General features: G+C 42.4%; 1 protein-coding gene and 1 long non-coding RNA gene across 16 annotated transcripts in view; one reads left to right on the forward strand and one right to left on the reverse strand.

The window, feature by feature from the left end:
• Positions 1-25,982, forward strand: part of RALGAPA2 (Ral GTPase activating protein catalytic subunit alpha 2) — a 323,293-nt gene that overhangs the window by 242,189 nt on the left and 55,122 nt on the right. The gene's annotated exons all lie outside the window — the stretch shown is intronic.
• Positions 16,195-23,186, reverse strand: LOC138920048 (uncharacterized). 2 transcript variants are annotated; one of them, XR_011430673.1, is made up of 6 exons: positions 22,733-23,027; positions 22,292-22,373; positions 21,237-22,080; positions 18,493-18,769; positions 17,739-18,030; positions 16,195-17,250 (listed from the first exon to the last, which is right to left on the reverse strand). It is a non-coding gene; the product is annotated as an uncharacterized lncRNA (long non-coding RNA). The 2 variants fall into 2 exon arrangements; XR_011430674.1 differs by lacking the exon at positions 18,493-18,769 and having other exon boundaries at positions 16,196-17,250; positions 22,984-23,186.

Below are 25,982 nucleotides of genomic sequence, written 5' to 3' on the forward strand. Positions count from 1 at the left end.
TCCCAAACATTAGCTGGCATGCTGTAATCTTTAAATCCAGGCATGATTTCTGATTATAAGAAAAGAAGTTAAGGTGACTTCATAAAATTTCTGCAAAAGACATCTGACTACCTAATAAAACTTTAGAATCTCTTTGTTTCTAATTGGTATTGCTAATGATTATAAACATACTGTGCTTGACCTCTCTATACTTCTCCCAACCTAACCATAGTGATGTGTTACTGGGGGGTGGAGGTAATGAGTGGGTGAGAAATATCGTGTGTGGATAGATACAGTTCATGAAAAATACCTTTCATTAAAATCCTGGTCACTTCATTGAGTGATATTCTGTCTTTAGATTGAAAAAAAAATACATATGCCATGTGGCAACTTGGAATTATCATAGAAATTAGTAGTAGAAAAGAGCTATTAGGTCCCATCTGGTCCCTCCCCGGGGGCCAGGCAGCATTATTCCCTTCAGCGTGCTCCCTCGTGCTTTGTCCAAGCTTGTGGTGCGTGTTTTGGAGATGGCATTCTTTGCAGTGATTTCCACAGTACTCTAGACTTAATCTCAGGGCTGGTGTCGATTCAGCCTTCAGCATGGAGTTTTTATTTCACATGCTGTTAAAAAGAGGTTCTTGGCAGAAATGAGAAAGAACTAGTTAGCGATTGACTTGTCAGTTTGCATGTCAACTAGGATGAGCTGGACACTCATCAGTCAAGTATGTTGGACCAAGGCAAGAAAAATCATTTGCAAACAAGAAAATTCCATTTTATATAAGTCCATTGTGATTTTTGTCACGTCACCTTCTCCACTTATCGAACTTCTCATTACGAAACACATGCTTTGTTATTTTGTTGAACACTGCTTTCTCAAATAAGAATTAATATGGCATCAGAATAATCAGGTTTAGGAAAAACAGTGGTTTTAAAAGTTCAGAGGATTGGATTCAGTATCACTTTAAAAACTTTTTAAGCAATCATATTGGACTAATGTGGATGCCAGCTAGAGCTACTGATGCTAAGCGGTTAGTAAATGCTGTATTCTAAAATAATTCATAAAATAGCCAGGTTGACATCTTGGAAGATAACTTAGCATAGAAATTAGGAAAGAAAAAATAACAAAACCTATTATGTTCATCATTATAAAAACTTAAAATATTCTTCTTTTGTCTTATACCTTGAGAAGATTTAATTGATACTATTCAAATAAATTAAAACAAAAAACAAAGGTCCAGCCCCTTGGCCACGTGGTTAAGTTCGCACACTCTGCTGCAGTGGCCCAGGGTTTCGCTGGTTCAGATCCCCGGCGCAGACATGGCACCGCTCATCAAGCCATGCTGAGGCGGCGTCCCACATGCCACAACTAGAAGGACCCATATCTAAAAAAATATACAACTATGTACCAGGGGGCTTTGGGGAGAAAAAGGTAACACAAAATCTTTAAAAAAAGAAATACTAAATTTTTTATACAAATGTAATCAATGGGGAAAACTTTGCAAGCATTAACTACTCTATTCTTTAATTTCTGCCTGCAAAAGGGCTAATAGATCAGAAACCAAAGGTATAATAAGATGAAAAGTGGAAAAACTAAGAAAAAAGAGAGTTTTAATAATTACTAATTTAGGGGCTGGCTGTGTGGCCGAGTGGTTAAGTTCGTGCGCTCCGCTGCGGCGGCCCAGGGTTCGGATCCTGGGTACGGACATGGCACTGCTCGTCAGGCCACGTTGAGGCGGCATCCCACATCCCGCAACTAGAAGGACCTGCAACTAAGATATACAACTATGTACGAGGGGGTTGGGAAGATAAAGCAAAAAAGAAAAAAAAAGAGAAGATTGGCGGCAGTTGTTAGCTGAGGTGCCAATCTTTAAAAGAAAGAAAAACTGATAAAAAAATACTAATTTAAAAAATTTTTAAATACATATGTATTTAACCATGAATTGCTCCCTTAACATTTCTTAAAACATCCTGGTCCTCACATACTTTGGCAAAAGTCTAAACTAGTTTGTGTCAGAGCTGATATCTGGAACTCGCTGCTTCATTGAGATAAGTCTTAGATTTGAACTTTGAAAAACACTGAATAATCTAACATCCTGATCATGAGCGTCTCCTTCCATTTATTCATTTACCAAACCAACAGTCAGTGTGGACGTACAATCTGCCAAGCCCAGTGCTAGGGGTTTGAGATACACAGGGAACAAGGCAGACAAGGTTCTTGCCCCATGCTTCATAGAGAAGACAAACAACTAGATAGAGGGGGGTCACACCGCGTCAGGAAAGACCTCTGTGCAGAGAGAGCTTGTAGGCTGAGATTGGAGGAATGAGAGAGAAGCCATGCCCAGGGAGCAGAGGCAGCATGCCAGGCAGAGAACACAATAGCAAGTACAAGGACTCAGAGTGTTTTCAAGTGTTGAACTTGGGTTTTTAAGGATTTTATGCATTGTCAAGTTCATCAGAGTGCCTGTGACAGACACAAGTGCGAGCTTCCAGCAGAGATGGTTTGCTGGGTGATACCCGAGGAAGCCTGGCTTCCCTAATCCTTTCACCTCATGGCCCACCTTGAGAGTTCTGGTACAGCATCAAGGCTGCCTGTTGCCAGGACAACAGGTGGGAAGGGAGTCTGGGGACCACCACCCCAAGCCCTTTGCAAGCCCCTGCAAGGGCTGGAAAGATCAGTAATACTTTGGATACACCTGAAACCAGGGCCTACTGTATAACCTGTGGGTCCCAGTGTGAAATGGAAATGTGGAGACCCTTGTTCAAAAAGCAGGAAAAAGTGCCTCCAAAGATGCTAAAATATAAAGCTTTTTCCATTCTTCTGCGGTTTTTCTCTTGACTTGTCATGGTGTTTTTTATTTGCTATTTAATGTCATTTTAAGTAAGGAAATATTAAAAATTAAACTTAGTAGTATTAATTTTATCATTCTTCTTTATGTTGTGCAATGCCAGTTTAACATGCAAATATAAAAGCATTTAACTCATATGTGGAATCAGCAAAGTTACACAGTTCATAGTCATAACTCATATGTGGATATATTTTGTTCTTAACAGAACAGTGGAAACACCGAACAAAACTAACTTACCTATTTTTATTTTACTCTTCACATATTGTACCAACATTCTACCTTCAGTTTACTGATGTAGGTAAGGAAGGACTGACAAGAAAGGGAACCGTGGGTCACCTGTTTTTTCCTTCCCTTCTATATCATCCTTTTCAGAGTAAGTTGTTGGCTAATACAGGGAAGTAACACAACTAGGGATATATAGGATTCCTTGGTTATTCATATTTCCTAGGACACCATTGATTTCCTTCTGCCTTAAAGAAAGTTCTGGTTCAGAAGGAGTGTGATAGTTAACATCCCGCTTACTCAATCATAGAGGTAACACACTTCTCGTGTGTTCTCTGAGTCTCTCTGAACTCCCAGGCATTGTGGGTCCACTGGTATTCCATGCTTGTGGGACATTGCTAAGACTGTGTGTGAATGGGTCAGATGGCAAGGAGCCAGGAGACCACATATTGTATGTATCTCCTCTGCCCATGTGCATGCTCCATTGTCTCACCAGACTTCAAGTGCAAAACACAAGATCAAAGATAAATTATTAAGAATTTCAAGACGGCAGCAGCAGAGCATTAAAGCAAGCAGGCCCCGTTGTAATCACAGGGCCCTGTGTAACTGCTCAGTTCACACACCCGTGAAGTTCTACCTGAAACTCATCCCGAAACCCCCCAGTATGAATTGGGGAACTCTGTTCTTGGGTATTTAGTAGATTTGATTCCCTTCCTAAAGCCGTACAGTGTATCCCTTGGCAAAACTTTATTGGCTTATGAACCAAGACCCTTTAAGAAATGAAGCAGCTTGTGTGCATGGCCCTAGACGACACAGTTCATTTAAGAGACCAAAAATCTGAGAAAGAATTACCATTACCTGTTTCCCTGAGATATTAGGTATAGCAGTGGGTGCTGACAAAGAAAGGGAAATTTCTTTATCAACACAGACCATTTTATAAGGGCAATCCTATATTCCCATTTTATTTCTAATATTTAGATTACAATTGTTAAGTAAAACATTCCCAAACTGTTCATTTCACCCAAATGTCACTCCCTTTCTAGATATCAGAATGACTATTCTATGAACCAAGGAACATATTGTTTAGTTCAGACCTTCTAGAAATCCTTTAGAGAGGGAGCACTTGCTTTTCTGTATTGACCATAAATAGCCAAACATTGAACCTGATGACAGAGGAAAGAGCCAGTGGAATTGCTTTGCAGTACTTATTCTCCCATCCCCTCCCCAGCTAATGATTGATGCTTCACTTCCTTAAAATAGTGTCACCTGGGATTCAGTTTTATATATTTAACTAAATGTAGAAATGGGGGCAGTTCCATATCAAGTTTGTTCAGTAATATTCAAGAAATGCAACATTTCTTATTAGGTTGAGGACTAGGGGCATTGTTGGAATGAATTTGCATTTTTAGGATCTTTTTGAACAGCTTAGAATCAATATCAAAGGATTTCTTTTTTGGGGTACCCTTGGCTAAATGATCAAGCAGTTGGAACTGAGAGGTGAAGGAACATGGCAGACTGAAAATACCGTTGTCTTCCATGATCAAAAAAAAGGGAGCACAGTAGGAATGTGCTTGGAAAGCACCCTCAGTAGCATTTCAGCTTAGCCCCTTTATTCCTCCTGGGTTTTCTGGGAACTTCCTCAGCGGGCTAAATCGAATCTGTCAAGTGGAGCCTTCGTCCTGTGGCCATGCTCTTCTGAGTGATGAGGGCCCACTCACCTGCCATCTGCTTTCTCTGTCCCTCGTGGGCAATAGAAGGGCCTTCCTGTGCCTAGAGTGTTGTAAATGAGAAGCTTGCCACATGTTATGTTTATAGTTCCCAAGCCAACTGAAGATTCCAAAATCAAACCCTGGTCAGCTGATACAAGTTTCCAAAACCATTTCAGCTAGGGCTTTCATTCTCCTCCTCAGATAACTTGTTTTTAGGGAAAAAACTGCCACACAATATGCAGTGTGCCCATTAGAAGGAGTTCACCCCAAATCAAACAGATGGTAGCTTTTTAAAATAAACGTCCACTTCAATAGAACAGTAGTCTCAGTGGCATTTGCCATCTCTCCTCTCTGGAACTATCAGCATTTAATGGACAGAACTGGGCTGTCTAAGAGAAGGTAATTTTGCACCTCATTCTTTCACTAGTGAAATTTAGTTTCATTTTCAATTAGCAGATGTATTTGATAATACTGGAGCTTCTCTCTTAGACTCATGACTTCTTAATATCATTGCTAAGTTTTCCTCAATTTACACAGTTTTGAAAATGACCTCTCTCTCTAAAGCTGTAACAATCCTGTTTCTTTCCTCTCTAGTGTGATCTTTGGTTCTTTTTCTTGGGAAGAACTTTAATTTCCTCCGTTTGTCTCCATACACTTAAAGTGTATGAAAAGTAGTCAGATGGTACCATGTGGTTTATTTTGCCATGTAGAACTAGTTATGCATCTGTCAACATTTGCAGTCCCTGCCATGTGCCAGGCACTGTCCTAGCCATTAGGAATAGAAATATGAATAAGATATTCTAGTGAGGGGACAATATTTGCTCATTGACTGAGCTCTGACAGAGCACATCACATTGAGAACCACAGATGCTTCCATATGGCAGAGTATGAGAGACAACACACACATAGCCAGGGTGAATGGAGGTGATGAAGGCATTTAAGGGGCACCAGAGGGAGTTCTGAGAGATAGTGAGGGCCAGACCTAAGGCAGTGGCAGCGGGATGGACTGGATACCTACGTAAAGTGGGTAGACTAATTCAATGTGGGACCTGCAAGATTTGCTGGGGTGCGAAGAGTGATGAGAAGATCAAGGGCAGAACTCTCTGGAGCATCGCATTTGAAGAGTAGGTTTGGGAAGAGGAGGTAGAGATAGAGAGGCAGAGGAAAGGAGAGAATAGTTTCACAGAAAAGTGAGAAGGAGAGAAAAGAAGGGTTACCGTCAGCAGAGTGGTCAAGCAAGACACATCCTCCTGGTGGGGGGGTCTCAGTCACGGCTGATTCTAGCAGTCTCAGTCTTCACCTGGAGAATCAGGTGTATGAGGACCTAGAACTGAAGTACTTCAAGGAAAGAGGCAAAAACATATCAGATAACAGCAGCTCCGAAAAGAAGTAAAACACTCCGGGGTGGGAGCCTGAGTGCCTGAGAATGGAAAATGCATGGGAGAGGGCTGGATTTAGGAGCAGCAGCCAGAATGGAGTCATACTCCACATGGGAGGGCATGCACAGTGCTTTCTAATCCACATTTCTAAACAAGCCCAAAGGAAAAATATAGTTATAATAGGAATTTACACTGCTCAGTATTAGCTTCAAGGTACATTCTACTAAAGGCAACAAGCATGCGATAAATTCTTGGCTGGCAAACAATCTCATCTCTCAAAAGACAGAGGAAGCAAACGAGGGGAACTATGGTTTTGGATCCATTCCTTAGCAATTTTAAAAGATTAGATTTGTGACTTTGTTGCAGAAAGTAATGAGTTTGTACTAGAGTTTGTATAAGAATGGGAGAAGATGCAAGTAGACCTGTACCCTGACACTTGGGAAACATTTCGAAAAGTAGAGTTCAGAGAAAGAAATGGCATATCCCCATGGGTGCATTGAGGCTGTAAAAGGGAATAAGAAATGAGAGATTTTTTATTATAAAATTAAAACTATTTGTCTGAGAAAGAAAAAGGGGAGGCATGGAAGCCAGTGTAGGTGTAGAGTGTGGACTCTGATAAGTTCATATTTAAAATACATGCATCAAGGGCTGGCCAGATGGCTTATGGGTTAAATTTGTGTGCTCCACTTCGGCAGCTTGGGGTTCGCGGGTTCAGCTCCTGGGCATGGACCTACACACTGCTTACCAAGCCATGCTGAGGCAGCATCCCACATACAAAAAAAGTAGAGGCAGTTTGGCACAGATGTTAGCTCAGGGTCAATCTTCCTCACCAATAAAAAACATAATAAAATAAAATAAGTGCATCAAGATTAAAAGAGGAACTCCACCCCGTGCTGGTAGAAGGTCGTCACTGTTAACCCACATCCCAGTTGCCCTCCCTCTTCTTCGTATGGGAGGGGACAGAAAAGTGTCTTAGAGGATGAATTAAAACTCAGATCACTGCGAACACTATAAGAAAAAGAAGAATTGGCCCTTGAAGGTAAGGTCTAGCCTTCAAGGCCACATGTGTCAAGTTGTAGAACAAACTTACAACAGTGGTCTCAGAACCACAAGAACTGTATCTTTAGAAATCATGTATAATAAAAGATGCACCCAGAGCTGAAGACAAGAAAATATTTTCCTCATTTTCAAATATGATTAAGGATGAATTTTGGAATGTCGTGTGCAACCCTTGTAAAATTGTTAGGCTAGGTTATTAAATAGCTTGTGAGCCGTCAGAAAAGAATGAGCTCACAAAGAATAAAATACCGCAAACACACTCATTGTCTTTTTTAGATAAAATTACTATTTTCAGAGATTAGAGAAAGCTTATAAATGTACATTCTAATTCCAGTAAAACACAAGATAAAGTATGATAATCATCTGGCAGATAGGAGAGAGAAATATGGGCCCATGGGAGCTGGGTGACTTCACTGTGGCCAGACCGAAAATGCACTGATTCATAGACCACCAGTCAACTGGGCCTCTCTGTCTCTAGCGCAGTGTGTGTACCACGGCTTGGGTCAACCCCTCTTCCATTCACGATCTTTTTTATAAGCAACTTTCACAAAGGTCTAGAACACATGTTTATCAAAACACCATTAAAAGAAAGCTAAGAGGGTTAACTAATTTGATATAAAGCAAAATCAGAAGTTAGGATTCTCTTAACAGATGAGACTTCGAGGCCCAAACCAACAAGATGAGCTTTAGGAGGTAGACTGTAATGCCAGGCGCTTGGGTTAGATGCTCAGCTATGTAAGTACAAGGTGAGGGTGCTATGGCATGACAGCAGTCACTGAAAAACGTTGCTTGAGCACAGATTTGAGATGAGAGATGAGGGTGATGCAGCAGCCAACTGCACTGGTGTCCCTGGACCACAGCACGAGGACCGTGAGGTCTGGGTCACAGGAACAAGGCGTCATCTCCATGCTCCTACCGCCTCAGGTTGCACTAGAAGTGTTGTGTGCTGCTCTGGGAGCTACACTATAAGAACGACCTCGGCCAACCTGGAGTAAGTCCAGAAAAATCGTGACCCTTGCTCCTTAGGTGTCAGGGAGCCGTTAAAACCGAGAAGTTGTTGTTTCAGGAGCCCAGGGGTTTTAAAGAGGAGATGGGCGACAGAACTGGCACCAGTGAACAGAGGCAACCAGGAAGCAGCTTTTAGCTCAATGTCAAAGCAAACATTCACACTCCAGAGCCGACACACCCGCTGCCTGCAGGCCAAGTCCAGCCCCCAGACGGGCTTTGTTTGAACTGCAGCTGGCCTCCACCATTACTCATAAAAGTTCAGTTTGTCAGCCACTTTGAAAAATTGGGAGAGTTTGCGTTTTAAGAAATCTAGATTTCTAGGTCCAGCCCCATGGCCAAATGGTTAAAGCTCTGCATGCTCCAGTTCTGCAGGTCGGGATCCTGGGTGCGGACGTACTCCACTCATCAGCCATGCTGTGGAGGCATCCCACATACAAAAAACAGAGGAAGACTGGCACAAATGTTGGCTCAGGGCTCATCTTCCTCAAGCAAAGGGAAAGAAAAAGAGGAAGATTGGCAGTGGATGTTAGCTCAGGGCAAATCTTCCTCATCCAAAAAAATAAAAAATCTAGATTTCTGACTTCTCTTGAAGAATCAGAACCTCTGACCCCGCTGAGCCTCCTTCCCTGCTGGCAGCAGCCAGCCTCCTTACAGGCCTTGTGCTCTCCTGTTCACCACAGCCCACCTCATCCACGTGTCTCCCCAGCACTGAGACTTAACGCCAGGCACTACCATCAGTGAGGCACCCCTGGGTGATCTCCCTCTGAGGATTGGTGAGTGAGTTAGTAGGTCAAGCAGGTCAAACAGTGCCTGGCCCTGGTGAGAACCCAGTAAGTGTTCCCGAGTTTATCCTTATCACATTACCAGCCCGCCCCGGTAAGCGTCAGAGTTTTAAACCTCAGTTATAAAAACTGGAACCACCCAACTGGAGTCAGGTCTTGGGAAGTATTTACTTTTTACCATCACAGATGTTAAGATAAAGGCTGGAGACTACTCTTCCCTCAGTGACTTGTAGAAAGTTCTCCTGACTGTGGTTGGCTCCCTAAGGCCAGAGCTGCCCTCTACCCTGGGTGCATGGAAATGAGGCCTGTGAGAAGCACACAGTGGTGCAGGGAAAATCTTCGAAGAGGGAGAAGAGGAAATCATTTTGCAATTTTGCTGTGATGTGACATATAACTGTTAGACAAAAGACCATGCCTTCAGGAAAAGTTATTGTAAGTCTAACAGTCTGTGCAGAAGCTAGGCCTACGCTGTGCTTAGGGAAATTCAGTATCAGCCCCAGCTTTCCTCTCTTCCCACTCTTACATCCGTGGTTGTGGGGTCGTCCCTCTCATGGCTAGTCCTTCACAGGGGGTGTGCTCCTTCCCATGGGGTCCTTTGGTATGATGACCGCCGCCTCAGGGATTCCCCCCTTGGCTACTCTGCTGCCCCCCCTCCAAGCCCTCTCCTTGGGTCTCTCCTGTGACAGATCCCTCAGCCTTCTGCAGCCATCTTGCCCTCTGAGACGCTCCTTGCCAGACTGGGCCTGCCTCTATCCTCCTCTGTCTCCTAATTAGACTACGAGTTGCCCAAGGGGGACCTTGTTTCCATTCTGTTGATATCCCTCCCACATATACTTCCTAGAACATTATGAATATTGTGTGCGTGCGTATACAGGGAGAAAGGAAGGGAGGGAGAAAGTAATTTGGTAAAAAACGTTTTGGAAAACAGAATTAGAAGACAAAAGCAAATCATATTTGATGAAACTGCATTTTTAAAAAGTTGAAAACCTTAATTGTCCAAGAAATACACGAATACACTCTACAAATAGAATATGTACCAATATATGTATATATAGCTACATTTTTAACTTCTTTTTATTCCATTTTTGAAAGTTTAGTTTATAGCTGGATCCCCATCACTTAGAACAGCACCTGGCACATAGCAGGTACTTAATAAATAGTTCTTAGTGAGCTGTATTGGCAAAAATACATAGTAGTATTCAAGGGAAAAATGTTAGAATTTTTACTGAAAAATTGTATTTTGTATTTTTCTTTGTATTAAACAATATAGTGTTTTGTGCATATTACTTTTCTAGCACATTCTAAATAATAATCCTTCCATCACCACCCGAAAAAGTTCTCAAAGGACATTTATGTGGAAATTCTGACAATGAGAATGGTGGCTTTATATTTGATTTTGAAATTAATGGACTCTTATTGAGAGCCTTGAAACGTAAATGAAGGCTATTCAGTAATCCCATTTTCTTAAAGTGATACATTTATTTAGTTAGTTTTTGAGAGAGATATGGAATTAAACAGTGTTAAAATCAGAAAGCTTACAGACTAGAAAGAAGTGAGAAGGAAAGATAATGTTGCCTTAAAGCCATGGTCCCCCTGGAGGGGGCTGACCCTCCGGTCCGGGATAAGAAAGAAGTGTCTGGAAAGGCCTTAAATAATGTTAGTGTCAGAGTCTATTTCTAAATCCTAGGGACGTAGAAGTAGGGTGTTTTTTTAAATTCTTAATTGTATGTAAATTTTATACACGTAAATAAAACGCCTGCAATGCCTAAGGGAAGCTCTCCGCATGTCTGAGACCTGGAGCAGGCTGGGCCTGGGCTGCGCATGCAAATACTGACAGCTGAAGTCACTTGTTGGAAAGTCTGCAAACTCTGGTTACAGCTGCATTTGTCAGTAGCTTTAAGGGAAGTGTAATCAGCCAGAGAGATTAATTTGCATCTCAATTAGAAAAGAGTCCAGAGGAAGCACTAGGGTCTGGTGCGGGAAGGTTGTGGAAGAAATCTCACCAAGCACAAAAGCCTTCGTTGCTCCGTCCTCCAGCTGAGTGGAGGACAATGTCTGAGGTTTCGTTTCCATAGGGACCAGAAGCCTGCTGGGCACCAGAAGAATCTTGGGTTTGCACCGTAATCATTTGGTCATGATGACACACATTCCACTCTTGTTCCCAAATACATTTTGCTATTAAAAAGCTGTTAGAAAAGTGGAAGTGGTCATCATGTCAAAAGCATGCAAGACGGTATTTGCTGACCCTCCTTACCTTTTTTCATAGTGCTGCTAGGATTTCCAGGCATTTTAACATTTATTAATGTCTGAATATTCAAAGAGCAAAAGGTCATTCCATAAATGACAATATTTCTTTAGCATTCAGTTGGTTACTTTGGGAATGACGCAGCTTCAAAGGGAGCCATTATTCCTGATTCTCCCACACTCTTCAGCAGTAGGCAAACAAGATTAAGAATTAAAAACACAGGCGAGGAAGAAACATAGAATCCTCTGACTGTGGAGCGTGGAAAAAATTCTGGCCATTACAGGCCTTTTTATAATCCTAACAAAACTTAAAGAGGTGTCCCGAACCTTAACTTTAAAAAGCACAAAGTAGTATTAATTTTACGTTTTTCCTTCACATATTATCTTGTGGTCATTTTCACACACTTTTATATTTATACCAGACAAACCCTTTGTTTTTAGAAAAGGTCTTAATATTCTCAATGTTCTGCACATGAGCCTACTGAAAGCTGAAACTGTCTGAACCGTTGACCCACGCCAAATTACTGTGTTAGAACCACGAGGGCTCAGTGTTGGCATTTTTGGAGGAAGACTTTTATTTCTAGTTTATTTAGTTCTCTCTCAAATAGTTAATTCATTGGCTCCAGCTTCAAAGTAAGAAAACAAACAAGAGTGAGAAAAAACGGATCCTTCATTGCAAACTGTTGAACACAAACAGCATTCTCTTTTTAAAAAATCAGGGTTTTAAATTCATCTTCCCATTCTGAAAAGGGGAAGGAACAAGTTTCCTAAGGACAGTCTCTTCCAGTGCCCACAGACTGAAATGACACATTGCAGCGAGACATCAGAACCTCTTAATCCAACATTAATCAAATTTCAGTTTACTAATTATCGCTCCCATTTCGAAAGGAACATAATGCCATAAACAGCATCCGCTGAATGTTTAGTAGACTCTGGGATTATAAGCAATATATTTGAAAGTGAGACTTTCTGTTATTCAAATCTCCGAAAAGGATAATACATGCCTTATTATAATAAGAGATTGTGCAAAGCCAAAGAAGGACAAAGCAGGCAAGTCCAAATGGTGATCCCTTCTGTGCCCGTCTGCCTTAGTGTACGCAGCGAGCTCCCAGCAGGTTTCAGCGCTAGAGTAATTTGCAACACGCTCAAGTAGATTTTTTAATCAAAGCAGAATACTTTTTTGGTAATCTGTGGGTGAGTACAACCCAAATGCCATCATGTTAGCCTTGAAAGGGTGTTCTTTATAGTTTACTACTGTGGAATTTTACCAAACTCTGAAATGAGTACTTTGATGTTGTGCTTCAGATGTATTGCTGGGGTTCTGTGCCTTGAAAGCATTTGACTTTATGCCCTGGTACTTGATGGAGACCATGGGGCCCGGGTCGGGGGAAGATGGACGCTCTGAGGATCAGTTCTAATGCCTACCCCGCCTCTCCCCTCCCAACCCCCCACAATCAGGTGTCCAGGGTGCAAGCGACTAGGGAGTCACTTGAATGTTTATATTGTATTTTGCACATGCCTTTAACATAGCCAACGTGAGAATAGGCAGCTGCTTTAGTTTCCAATAGGAGTGGCGTGTTTCCAAAATCCCATAATATTTTAAACAGATACCTCCCTGGATATTGCTCATTATTAATTACAGACCCACATCTAGAATTATATATGTCCAAATGCTCTTCTTGTCACTTTCATTAGAATCACAAAAGTGAAACAATACAATACTTAGTAGCTTATGATATTTATCTTTCTTCAGCTTATTTCTTCTAATGCTTCATTTCAGTCTTCAATCTTCTTAATTTGGTCCTAGGATGTAAAAGGTACAGAATATGTGTCCCTCTGCCGTGTCCACTCATTTAAACTCTGCAGCACAAAGTTTTGGTTCTTAATCCATCAATGATCAATGAAGGGGCTGCCTCCTAGAAACTTGGGGTCTGCTCCTCATGGAACAAACCAGCCCTTAAGATGCCAAGTCCCTTTGGTTCTCTCTTCATTTGCCTATGAAGTGGGATGTAAGTATACCAGCGCATCCCGGCTTTGAGGCAGATGTGTGCCTGGAAGAGCAGGCTCATACCTCCACAAAGGGTACACAGGCTCGCTAGCTGATGGGATTCTGAATTTATAAGCAGAGTTCCAGAATTCCCTCAGGGCCTACTTTTCAAAGGCAAATTAGTATGTTTGCAACTTGATCCCTGGGCAACTTTTGACAGTTGTTCTAAGAATAATAAAACAGATGGACAGAATAGATTTTGGGGTATCCATCCAAACTGCCATCCTTAGTGGAATTTAAAGAAGGCGTAGAGTTGAGGGAAAGAACTGCTGCTACTTACCATTGTGTTCTCTGCCTTTACCATCCGAGAACCATAACTTTGTCCCAGGAGATGAAAATTGTCATCACTTTATATTCTCCTGATGAGAGTTCAGTGTGGCTGGGAGAAAATAAGTAGGATGTGTGTTTTCTTCACATATTTAAAATTAAATGAATTCAACTTAGTTAAATTTACACACCCAAGAAACCAATTTTAATATGAATATGAGGAAGAAATGTAAATTAGTTTTAAGTTTAAGGAGTATTTTCATAGGATTTTAACCCCTTTAAATAAAGGAGAGCCTCTTTAGAAGGTCAGAAATACTGTCTACTCATTAATTTGGGAAAACAGAATTTATTCCTTTCTGACAGGATAAACATTCTCTGCATATAACAACATATATGCACATCAGAAGTCTACGTCAGAAAACAGCATTTAAATTATCTGAATGAAGACAATAGATTACTTCTGTATTTATGAGCTATAATTTCCTCAAACAAGTGCCGGTATATTTGTGCATTAAACACTTCACGTACACTACTCCCTGTTTTGTAGAATTTCCGACTTCTCTCAGTATTGGTTTTAGCTCAGATCCGATCAGGATGGGTTGTGCTTTCCTTTTAGTTTACTGTCTCCATCTGAGATAGATTTCCACCCTCTTTAATCATTCCCTTCCTCTGGATTCATTTGCCCAGTTATCACCTTTAGACCATAAAGATTAAGTAAGGTAGCAGATCAGCTGTGCTTCTGGAGCTGCAGAGCTGCTCGAGTGGCTGCTGAAAGACAGGTACTGGGGCCCCCAGTTGTGCTAGGTTTGTTGTGTAGACCAGTGGTTAAGTTCCACTGGTGATAACTCAGTAGGGTAGGAAACTTTTTTTTCTGAGAAGACGTATGAAAGCAATTGAAACCTTTTTCTAGATCTCGCATTGGGCGGTATCATTGATACCCTGACAGGGGACCCTCCTGGTCCAGTCTCGATTCTCACTGAAAGGCGCTCAGAGACATCCTCTTCCCTCCTAAGCAGCAGTTTTCCTACAAGTGTCAGGTCAATTGTAAGGTGGATCTTTTTGTTGTAGTGCTAAAATTAGCAAGCAACGTGTGATAGCTGGCCTCAGAGAGACCCTGGGTTTCAATTTACCTTTAAATAATAACTAGCTCTTTGGCTTTTAACAAGTGTCTTTACCTCTATCAGTTTCCTTATCAGTAAAATGAGGAAAATAATCCCTCACAGATTATTGAAGGATTTATGGAATGAATATGTATAAACTTAATTACTCCATGAAACCTAACCCAAATCCAGCTGCTTCTTACTGCCCCATTTCCCCACCCTGGTCTGGGCGCCCTCCTTGCTCCCTGGGCTAGAGTGGCAGCCTCTCCCTAGTCTCTTCTCTCCCTAGAAAACTCTTGGCAGCCAATCCTTCTAAAATGGAAATCAGCATGTCGTAGCTCAAAACCCTCCCATTACTTCCCATTCTCACCCACCGAAAAGTCCAGAATCTGGACCAGCCCAGTGGTGTAGTGGTTAAGTTCGCACACTCTGCTTCAGCGACCTGGGGTTCATGGGTTTGTATCCCAGGTGTGGACCCAGCACCACTTATCAAGCCATACTGTGGCAGCGTCCCACATACAAAATAGAGGAAGATTGGCACAGATGTTAGCTCAGCGACAATCTTCCTCAAGCAAAAAGAGGAAGATTGGCAACAGATGTTAGCTTAGGACCACTCTTCTTCACCGAAAAGAAAGAAAGAAAGAAAGAAAGAAAGAAAAAGAAAGAAAGAAAAATCCATAATCCTTATAAGGACTCACAAATGTATTCCAGCCTCAGGAACTGCACATTGTGCTAGGAATCCCCTCCTCCCCCTTGCCTCCTCCACCCCGTGCCAATATCTAGATAGCTTACCCCTTCCCTTCCCTTTGGTCTCTGCTCAGAAGTCACTCATCAGAAAGCTTTCTAAAATAGCAAGCACTCTGGGCAGTCTCACCCGTGTTCTCCTTAGCACTTATCATTTATTTAATGTCTCTTTCTCCCTCTAGTATGTAGACTGCATGAGAGTAGGAATTTGTTTAGTTTACTGCTGTATCTCTAACACCTAGAGCCCAGGGCAAGACCTCATAGGAGCATGCTCTCCCTAAGAATAGATTGAGAATGGTGCATGAACAAACTGATGGATGCTCATAAAGTGTAGAGGAGGGCCTGGCACCCTGCATGTTCTCTATAACCTGAAGCAGCTGCACCACACCCCCAGCACAGGAGAATGAGTCAGGTCCCAGACTCTGCCACACACACCATGGTAACTCAGGGCAGTTGGACTTCCATGTTCCTCCTTCAGCCAACATCGGGGGTGGGAGGGAGGCCCTGGCAAGCACTGGAGGATGCAAAGTAAAGTGGCCTTGCTCTCAAGAGGCTTGAGGCTTCCTACCCTATAGGGGGATTGTAACTGTGACATAAAGGAGAATGTGACCCGGGCTTGAGGAGACATGTGCAGTTAGTGCCGATGGGCATCTGTTGAGTCGTTGAAACACAAGATCCAAAAAAGAGAATCAGAAGGTCATGGAAACTCTAGGGAAAAGAGTATTTCTAGTTGCATCATTAAATCATTCACGTATTTTTGTGTGTCTCTGATCACGTGTAGTGTATGTTATCTACAACTCAATAGGCTAGAAATTTCACAACGATTTTATTTGTTTTACCAAAGGGTAGCCATAATCTAATTACAGTTGATGACACAAATGCCCGCAGCCTATTGCCAGATGCTGAGGCGTTTTTTTCAGTGAGTGAAGTTCCTGAGCAGTGTTGTCGGTGCGCAGAGCTGCTCCTCCTTCCATCGCAGAGGAGAGGTCTGCCGTTACCTCCTCACTTCGGGGGGTAGGGACTCCCGCCTTGAACACGCTTCCCACCTCCATTGTCTGGTCTTTTTCTTATTACATACCCCATCAAAGGCCAAAAAAACAACTTTTAAGCATGCCGTTCAAACATATATATTGATTTATGTAAAGTATATACAGGTTCTACTATACTAATATATTAGGAAATTATAAAGTGTACTCAGTAATGAGAATTTGAAAGAATGTGATAAAGGTGAAATAAACAATAATTTGAAGTATTTTATATTTAATAGTATAAAACTGTTTTGCTTTTACTATGGTCTTAATGGTATTTTAGTGACTACACTGGGATTAAATGTGCTACATCATTTTTATAAACTTGATTTAATATTCTGTGATTCAGTGATTCTAAGGAGTCTAAACCCAGTTTGTTGTGATACTTGGTTTCCTAGCTGAAAACAAAAGCTTGCAGAGATGCATAGAGCCGCAGGAGCAAGGGGTCACCGTCTTGGCCTGCTCAGTCACAGCGCTCATGCTCAGGTTTCATTCCCAGCCACCAGTTCTAGGAAGGCTCTCACTGACGTTTGGCTGGAAATGTCCCGTCTTCCCTGATGTCGTACCGGTTATTGCACTGTTATATTTTTTAAGAAACACATTGAAAACAGATAGTAAAGTCTCCAATTGGAAGGTTAGAAACAGCTTATAGAATTCTGTTTGTGAGTTTTTTTGTGGTACAGATCTGTGAGCTTTCTGAAAACATGCACCATCTTCCACAATAAATTACCATGCTGAAGCAGGCATTTCCTAACATTTCTATTCAAGGTGTTCTCTCCATGGCACGTTTCTTTCAAGTAGCGGTTATTCTCTCATTCAATGTCAAAACGTCACTTCTACCTCGAGAGAATAGAAGGTATCATTTTCCTAAGAAAACAGCTAAGGGTGTACTGCTGACCATAGTCTCCTGACTTTATCTCCTGCTTCCACCCCACCTCTACCTCCAGTCTGTACTCAGCCCTGTAGCCAGAACCAGCCCACTGAAACATGAGTCGGACCACATCTCTGCCCTGCTTGCAGTCTCCAGGCCCTCCCCGCCCCCTCCCACACCCCCCCCCCCCCCAGCCAACTCAGAGCCAAGGCCAGAGTCCTACAGGGGAGGCCCGAATGCTCAGTGCCCTCTGCCTAAAATGCTATCCCCCAGCTGTCCACCTGGCTCATTCTCTCACCTCCTCCCAGGCTCTCCCCAACCTCCCTGGGGAATAGCTCACCCACCTGCACACACATGGACACACACACCTCCCACTACCTCCTGTGGCACACCTGCACTCTTTGTTTCTCCACAGCCCTTGTCACCCTCTAATTTACTATATAATTCACTTACTTTATTCATGCTGTGCCCCCTTCATGAGTGCAGAGATTTTTCTCTGTTTTGTTTACTGATGCCTCCAAGGGTAATAGTTGAAATATTTAACATCAGGTACCACAGGGGCACCAGTTGGACGCTGGCCAGGATGCTGCCCATGCTGTATTTTCCAGGTGGATACAACCCTGGGTGCAGCCCTGGCACCTGCCGCAGAGCAAACATTGGTTCCATAACTGCTTACTGAATGAATGAATAAATTCAGCCCCTTGTCATCACAGAAGAGGTCACCAAATTTAGAACATTTGGTCTCCTGTAAAAAAGAAAGAGGAGTAATTCATCTTTATGTTCAAGAGCTTTTACGAACTTTCCTATGAGATAAAGAACAAACCTTTATGTGCTATGAAAGATTTTATAGTCATGACCTGCCTCAATACAACATATTGGAAAGATGATACTATTATAGTAAAATTCAAAACTTCAATATGGAGGGTCATGAAAACCATGATACATCACAATGTGGTGAATGAGGGAGCTGCCGTCAGCACATGCATGCGCACGTGCGCGCATGTACACACACACACACACACACACACACACACACACACACGGTCTCACCCTCAAGACTGAGCCCAACCCAGGACAGTCTGATAAATGACCGAGCAAGGAGGGTGTCAGTGTCAGGCCATGTTGTAAATCTCAGTAAAGTTTAATTTCCTTCTTAAATTTGGATTAAAAAATAAATATTAATGGCAGTCCTAGCATTTCCTCTCACCTTGGAGACCTGCAGGATAAAGTCTAAAGACTTTTGCAGAGGTTCTGAAGGAGAGCTGCTAGAGGGAGGATCTGGAACAATTGGGGATATCTCTCACTCTCCGGCTCCCTCTCCACTTGGTGAGCTTGGGTCTTCTCACAGCAAAGTAAATATAGCAGTTGGACTTCTTACTTGGCTGCTCAGGGCTCCAAGGGACCCAAGTGGAAGGCACGAGGTTTTTCACAGTCTAACCTTGGAAGTCCCAGAACTCTTGGCCAAGGCAGGTCCCAAGGCCAGCCTAGATTCAAGGGAGGAGAATCAACCTGTAGAGGGGAGCAGCAGCCTGCCTGTGCAGGGAGGGGAGGCGCCCAGGGACATCTCTGCCTTCTTCCACAGACAGTGTGGTGCAACCACACTGGGTCAGGGCTCATTCTGATGTGCCTCCCTCTCCCCTGAATAGCAAGCTCTGTGAAGGCAAAGACCATGCCTTAATCATCTTTCAGTCTCCCACATCCCATGTAATAAGAACTCAGTAGGTGTTAGTTGCATTAAAGTCTGAGATGCAAACATTTTAAGGAATTTTTAATTAGGAGAAAGTAGACTCTAGTACCATGTATTTAATGGTACTTAAAAGACACTGCTAGATGTCTTTATGCATGCATAGGAGGAAATGACTTATAAGGGATACCATAAAGAGATAACTGATTTTAAATAATGACTTCTTAATCCAGAGAAGTTAATCATAAAAGCAAAAAAGTTGAGCTAACACTGCTTCCATGTCCACAGAAACACACATTCAAAGGGTGCATTTGGTTCTTAGCTTGATTTCCTTGGTTTTCACTTTAGTCTGCTCTCCTTAATCCTTTTTTTAGTTTTATACTGCCTTCGAGAATCACAAATTGTGATGTACCTCATAATTGTATTTGACTTTTCAGATGAGTTTATGTTTTTGTGCCTGTGGAAGTTTGTCTCCATGAAAATCTTTTGAAAGCTGTGTAGATCATATCATTGAGATTTCCTTGAGAATGTCCATTTGGGCCAATTTTTAAAATGTTCATCTTTAAGTGAGGGAGGGGTCAACTTTTAGTAGGGGAAAAGGTTTTTGTCTTTTATAAAAGAGCTGACTTTGGGCTTTAAGGAGCCTCTCAGACAGTAGAGGGAGTTCTTAAAGATGCATGCACATTACTTTGACAGTTTTTTGACATGGCCTCTGGCATTTCTCTGTGGCAGTGGGCAGGCTGCCTTGCAGGAATGCATGAATGCTCATCCCAGGCTTCTGTTGCAATGTTTTTTGGGGGTTTTTTTTGTTTGTTTCTTTTGAAAAGTCCAAGATTTCGCATGCATCCTTGGCTTCTGCTAGAGATAGTGCAACCAGCTAATGTGACGAGAGGTGGCCTCAAGACTCCCACGTTTGGCCCCGCTCCCCCTTCCGTCTGTGCCTGGATGCACATCACAGTAACTCTCCTAGGGGGTGTGAAGGAGTGCTGACCCTCATTTGGAAGCGCAGCCCCCCGCCGGAGCAAATCAATACTTGAGCTGTCTGTCTCCACTGCTTACCTTCCTTTCGCACAGCGAGACCCTTCTGTAGGGAGCGATCGATAGCTCTAATCTGCAGCAGCCTGCAGCAAGTCATGCGAGGCGGAGCGCTTAGGTGACATTACACGGGACCGCGGAGGCAGCAGCTTTTGTGGTTCAGATTCATAGCAACCTTCCTAGGGGCACATTCCATTTGGACTATGTGCTTTTTATACCCTCTTCCATGGATCACCATTCCTCTGAAACTTGATTCAGGGAAATGGACTGCGGGGGGGGGGGGGGGGTGGGGGGTGAATTTCAGACACATATTTTGCTCCCTTCCCAGATTCAACCACCTCTCCCTATTTTGTGCTGCTCCTGATCATAACTGCATCCTGGCAGTTTTGTCTAGACTTGAGCCTTGTGCTATAATTATTTCTATTCTGGGTATTTTTCAAACATAAACAAGTTTTTCTTTTTTCATCTTGGAAATCTCAGTGTCTGAAGAGCATTTTTATTCTAGCAACTACTTTCCCACAAAAGATCATTAGAAGATCATGAACATTATATGTCACTCCCGTCTTTGAATGGCTGTGACCAAGTGAGAGACTCAGGGATGAAGACCTGGCTCTTCCAGGACCACCCTTGTCTCAGGAGCCGCTGCCTCGGGATCAGCTCTTGAACTGCCCCTATGCATCCTCTGTAAGCAGGGTGGGAGTCAGGAAAAGCCCCCTCCAGTTCTCTACCTGGCCTTCCAATCTTCGTTTCCATACCTAGTTATCCTGATTTTGTCTGTGGAATTCTGAATAGAACAGGAAATTAAGGGCTGGATATAAAAAAGCAAATACATGGGAGACACATTTAAACAAGGGTCAGAACTGACCGCTGTGTAAGCCTCCCCTCTGAGGAGCAGACAGCCAGTGGCAATAGAACTGAGTGCAGCGCCCGCCGCCCCGAGAGCACCAGCAGCTGCTGCGTGGAGAGAGCTAAGGCTTCCTCTGTGAACGCAGTTTTCTGAATTAAAACATGCTTAAATTCATCAATGATTTCCATGCTGTGTTTTACGGGAAGTTCCTTAGGATGTTTATCATTGCACTTCTTTAAATTTAAGTCTCCTGGTATCTAATCTTTATAGCCTGTTGCACTGTGGCAGATCGTCTCACTGATCTCCGTTCCACAGGCAACTGCATGCTTTCTGTTTTTCGGAAAGTACAGATGTCACCTTTGGAGACTCTCCGAGTTGAGCTTACCTTGCAGGAAAACTTGGAGGAGAGAAGATTTCCTCTCAAGTACCACTTCTCTCGTTGTGTTTACACACACCCAACCCGAGGAGATAGAGGTGGAAAGTGCATTTGCTGCTGGAGATGATCTTTCAATAAAGTGTCTTTTACTTAGAGCTATAAAAGAATCTTGGCAAAGAAGTGATCAACATTCCGATAATCCCATTCACACTCCCAGACACCAGTTCTGAAAATGACATGTCCAAAAGCAATGTTTCCGTTAGTTTGCTCTTTCAACAAAATATCCATTGGCTCTTTCTTGTCTGCCAGGAACTGTGCTGTTGCTGAGGGTGCCCAATGGAAGGCACGGCATCGTTCCTCAAGAGGCTCCTTGCTGAGTATGGAAAACATTAAGGAAGAGATAGGGGGCTGCCCAGTGGCATAGTGGTTAAGTTCACACGCTCCGCTTTGGCGGCCCAGGATTTGCTGGTTCGGATCGCAGGTGCAGACCTATACACCGCTTGTCAGGCCATACTGCAGCAGCGTCCCACATACAAAATAGAGGAAGATTGCCACAGATGTTAGCTCAGCAACAATCTTCCTCAAGCAAAAAAAGGAGGATTGGCAACAGATGTTGACTCAGGGCCACTCTTCCTCACCAAAAAAAAAAGAAAGAAAGAAAGGAAAGAGGGGTCCACACAGTTTCATAATGACTATGATGAAGAGTTCAGCCCAGAGCTTCAAGGAAAGCATCCCAGGGAGGGACCTTTGACTTGGCATTTAGAGGATTTCTAGGAGTCACGGGGACTTGATCAAAGGAAGGAGCATTCAGAGAAAGCAAACGCCTTTCAGCAGAGCAGAGCCTTCAGTAAACCTAGAACCATGAAGGAACTTAATGTTCTGGGGACTCCAGATGCCACTGACAGCCCAAACCCACCTATCACAGGTAGTCGGTCCCAGGGTCCACAGGGCCCCCATCCCCACTTCCCTCTTCACCACCATCTGCTCATTGTGTCTGCTAGTCACCTTCTCCCAGCCCCAAGTAGTAGACCCCTGACTCATAAGGAGATGTGTTCCTGCCTTACCTGGGGAGAAGAACTGGGAGGCTGAGCACCTTGCCGTCGCTGTGGTTCCAGGACGAGTAATGGAGCTCTACTCTCTGGTCACCTGGAGAGACAGCAGTTTGTTAGCTTCACCACCACTTGCTGTGTCCAAGACACTATGAGCTTCACGCGTGTATTCAATACTTTGATCTTTACAGCAATGCTGTGAGGAATGTACAGTTACTATCCTATTTTAGTATATTATGCAAACACAGTACAATGTCTTATATAGTACAATCTGTTATGTATTTTATTATACCTGAAAAATATAGTTGAGGGTGCAGAGGTCCAAAGAGGTTAAATAACTTGGCTGGGGTCACACAGTTATGTTAGTGGTGAGCCAGGACCTGGAGCCAGCAGCACCTGCTCCCCACTGCCCCCCACTCCCCGCAGTACTAAGATGCCTGTGGAAATTGTACATACGTTCAATGCAACTTTTTAAAGCAGATTAGATCTGTTCGGTGGATTTATAAGTTGTGACTTACAAACAATTTTGATAAGCCACAAATACCAGTGTTGTGTTTTAATGAGACTGAAGGCATGAAGGAGCAGGCTCTAATCTTGAGGCTGTTGTGGGGACGCGTGGACGTTGCAGTTGCCCCTCTGAAGGCCGGCATTGTCGCCAGGCTCATTAGCATCCGCGCTCCTCACTCGGCCTCTGCTCGCTAGCTTACCAGCTGTTCCTGCTGCTCCTTACAATGTCGGATGTGTTCAGCTCACTGGGTTCCTGTCCCCACCGCCGGGAGGAGACAGCCCTTCCGCTGGGGATACCCACGTGGCTGCCTGTCAGCGGTGGCACCGAATAAAGTAATAGGCCTTCGCATGGCATATGGTGTCTGGATTCGTACAAGATGCAAAACTCTTCTGCTGCTAATGCATGATGACTCATAGCATTGCTAATTTTTCAAACAAAAGCTGACTTCCACACCCACACTTTTAACCCCTCGGGCTAAAAAGTCTAGTTGCAAGGCTCCAGAAAGGTGGCTTCTGGATGACTATATAAAATGTGTTACACTTTTGGACAGCATATGAAATATCTTGCTTTGCTTTGGGGTGAGGTTATTTTACATTTCTGGGCCTTTTTTTCCCCTCCAGAGATGTGGAATTTTTAAGCTTTAACTCTATTTCTTTCTCACAATGGAATTGTCCAACACTTGGGTAGACTGATTTTTTTTTAAGCTATTATTAAAAAAACAGCCACAAGGCATATAACTGTTGTAAATTAGAACTGTTGTAAAGTAGAACACTAGAAACTGTTTACAAGTCAGCTTTTTCTTTTAAAAGTTCCATACAGAGTACTGCCTGATACTGTGTCAACTCAAGTGTGGAGCATTTCAAGCTCTTCGCATTAGAATATTTTAATGTTATAAGAGAATGCTGATTCTTCTCTGGAATATGATATTGCACCGTCTCTCCTAGTGTACTAAATACATAGGATCAGTTGTGCTAATAGATGTCTAAATTTAATCTGTATTTATGTACTAAAATACAACTGTTATTTGCATTTATGCAATCAGGTCTCCCGTTGAATTAGTGATCAAAATATTGCTTCTTTTATAAATAATCCTTTATTGAACATTTTATTTAAACATTTTAGAGTCAAGAATTGCCAACATAAAATGATTAGACAGTTTTTAATTATGGACCTAATCACTAAGTGTTTTAGTCAGTCTGGCACATGAGAGCTTTTGCAATCAGACTTTGGCAAATGCATGAATTTTTAAAGGAACTTCACCCTAGGAGGATGATGCGGGTTTTCTAATAGGTTAGTCTGTGCCGCCACTGAAGGTTTCTTTGGAAGAGGGAACTGGAGACTCATATTCTCAATATTGATAGTTCATTTTGGTTCCATTTTCAAATCCAAAGTTTTTATTTATCTACAGATAGGAATTCAGATGTGAACCTACCTTCTTATAAAGGGCATTCTGTTTTCAGAAAATGAAACAAAATATATAAAATTCCTAAATGTGCCTCACTTTCTAGATCCTAGTGTTTGATGCTATTTTTCTAGCATGTTCTCTAATGTTCTTGCCCTTTGCCATTGGAAATAAGCTGGTATGTATTCAGTGAGCCTAAAAATTCATTAGACACTTAAAATTCACCGTGACAGTTAAATTGAAATTAAATAGATACTGAAGTTTTAAAAACATTTTACTTGAGGTTACCAAGTAACGAATTTCCAGTTTCTGCCATTCCCTTGAGTTTGAGAGCTATGTTTGTTGTTACTAATGTCAGTGCTTTCTTTTTGTCCTATTTCCACTCATTTTTATGAAATGTGAGTGGAATGCAGTGGAATCTCCAAATAATTGCATAAGGATAGAGGTGGGGACACTACTGAGACTGAATTCTTGGTCAGTAGTTAGTGTCTGCATGTGACCCGTAAAATGCTCTCTCATCATGGACCAGCAACCAAACTCAGCATCCAAAGGGCAGTTTGGGACAGAGGTGGATAATGTGCAGAAGCACAGGCTGATCAAAAGCACCCAGAAGATGAGGACCATTTGTCCATCACTCCCACTCTTGGCGACAGCCCTGCAGAATAGGGCTGTGTCAATCCAGCTCCCCATATGGAGAGAGTGAAGCTCAAGGAAGCAGGGGTCTTGACCAAGACCCCACAGCCATGGCAGGGCTAGGATGGGAGCCCAGGCCAGCGTGACTCTGAGGCCCCCCTCCTGTTTCTCACTGGTTCAGCACTTTTCACCTGAGAACAGGAAACCATCAAAATTATATAGCTTTGAGAAACTGCAGCAGTTAATTTTAGTCTGTTCTATCATTATTGTTACCAAGAGGATTTTAGTCTTTAAGCCTTGATTTTATGGAATAAAGATGAAAACATAACTGTTGTAAATTAGAATGGAAAGTTTTCCCATTTTGATACCATATGTACATCCCTTATGCCTAAATAGATGTAGCTTCCAAATTAAAAAGCAATGAAAACATTAAGCTTAAATATTCTCAATGACATATCTCACAACAGAGTCTAGCTCAAAATAAGGACCAGATTGGTGCTTTTGCCTTGATAAATAGTTGAGAACATGGTTCCATCATGGTGATATTTCTGGTCTTGCAATCAAGGCATTTATTCATATATGTTGAAGCTATTTTATTCTACCTCTTTCAAAAATAGACTTGAAGGAACTTACAGTAAGGGCCATGTGTACTGAGAAAGAGAAAAATTGAAGCCAAGGAAGTAAGGATCAGGCATCATGACATGTGGCTTCCTATTGGGGACCTCAGTGACATAAGCAAGGGGTCCCTGTTAACTACTGCTGACCTCTACAGCTTCACTATAATGTATAGCTAGCCTGTGTCCTCTGTGTATCCTTGTGCCGAAGTTTTCAATTACTGTTAAAGAGAGTATATTATATCTAAACTGGAAAACGTAATATATCATTCCAAAGAAATATATTCCTAATTTCAAAATTTTATGTTCCAGGCAACAAATATTTACAGCAAATTTTTAATATCAGAGTAAGTTTCTGTTCTCTATTTTTTGTTCCAAAAAATATCTTTTGAGTTGATACACAATTCCACGTGCCGCAAAGGCTAATTAGGATGAAAAAAGAAATTTAAGGGTTTGACATAGGTGAAAAAGTAAAGAATTAATTAGTGATATGGGGAAAAATATCATTAAAAAGTAGTCTTAATGTGCACATTTTCTAGATGCTGCTTA

This window comes from Equus caballus, chromosome 22 (assembly GCF_041296265.1).
Source record: "Equus caballus isolate H_3958 breed thoroughbred chromosome 22, TB-T2T, whole genome shotgun sequence".
NCBI lineage: Eukaryota > Metazoa > Chordata > Mammalia > Perissodactyla > Equidae > Equus > Equus caballus.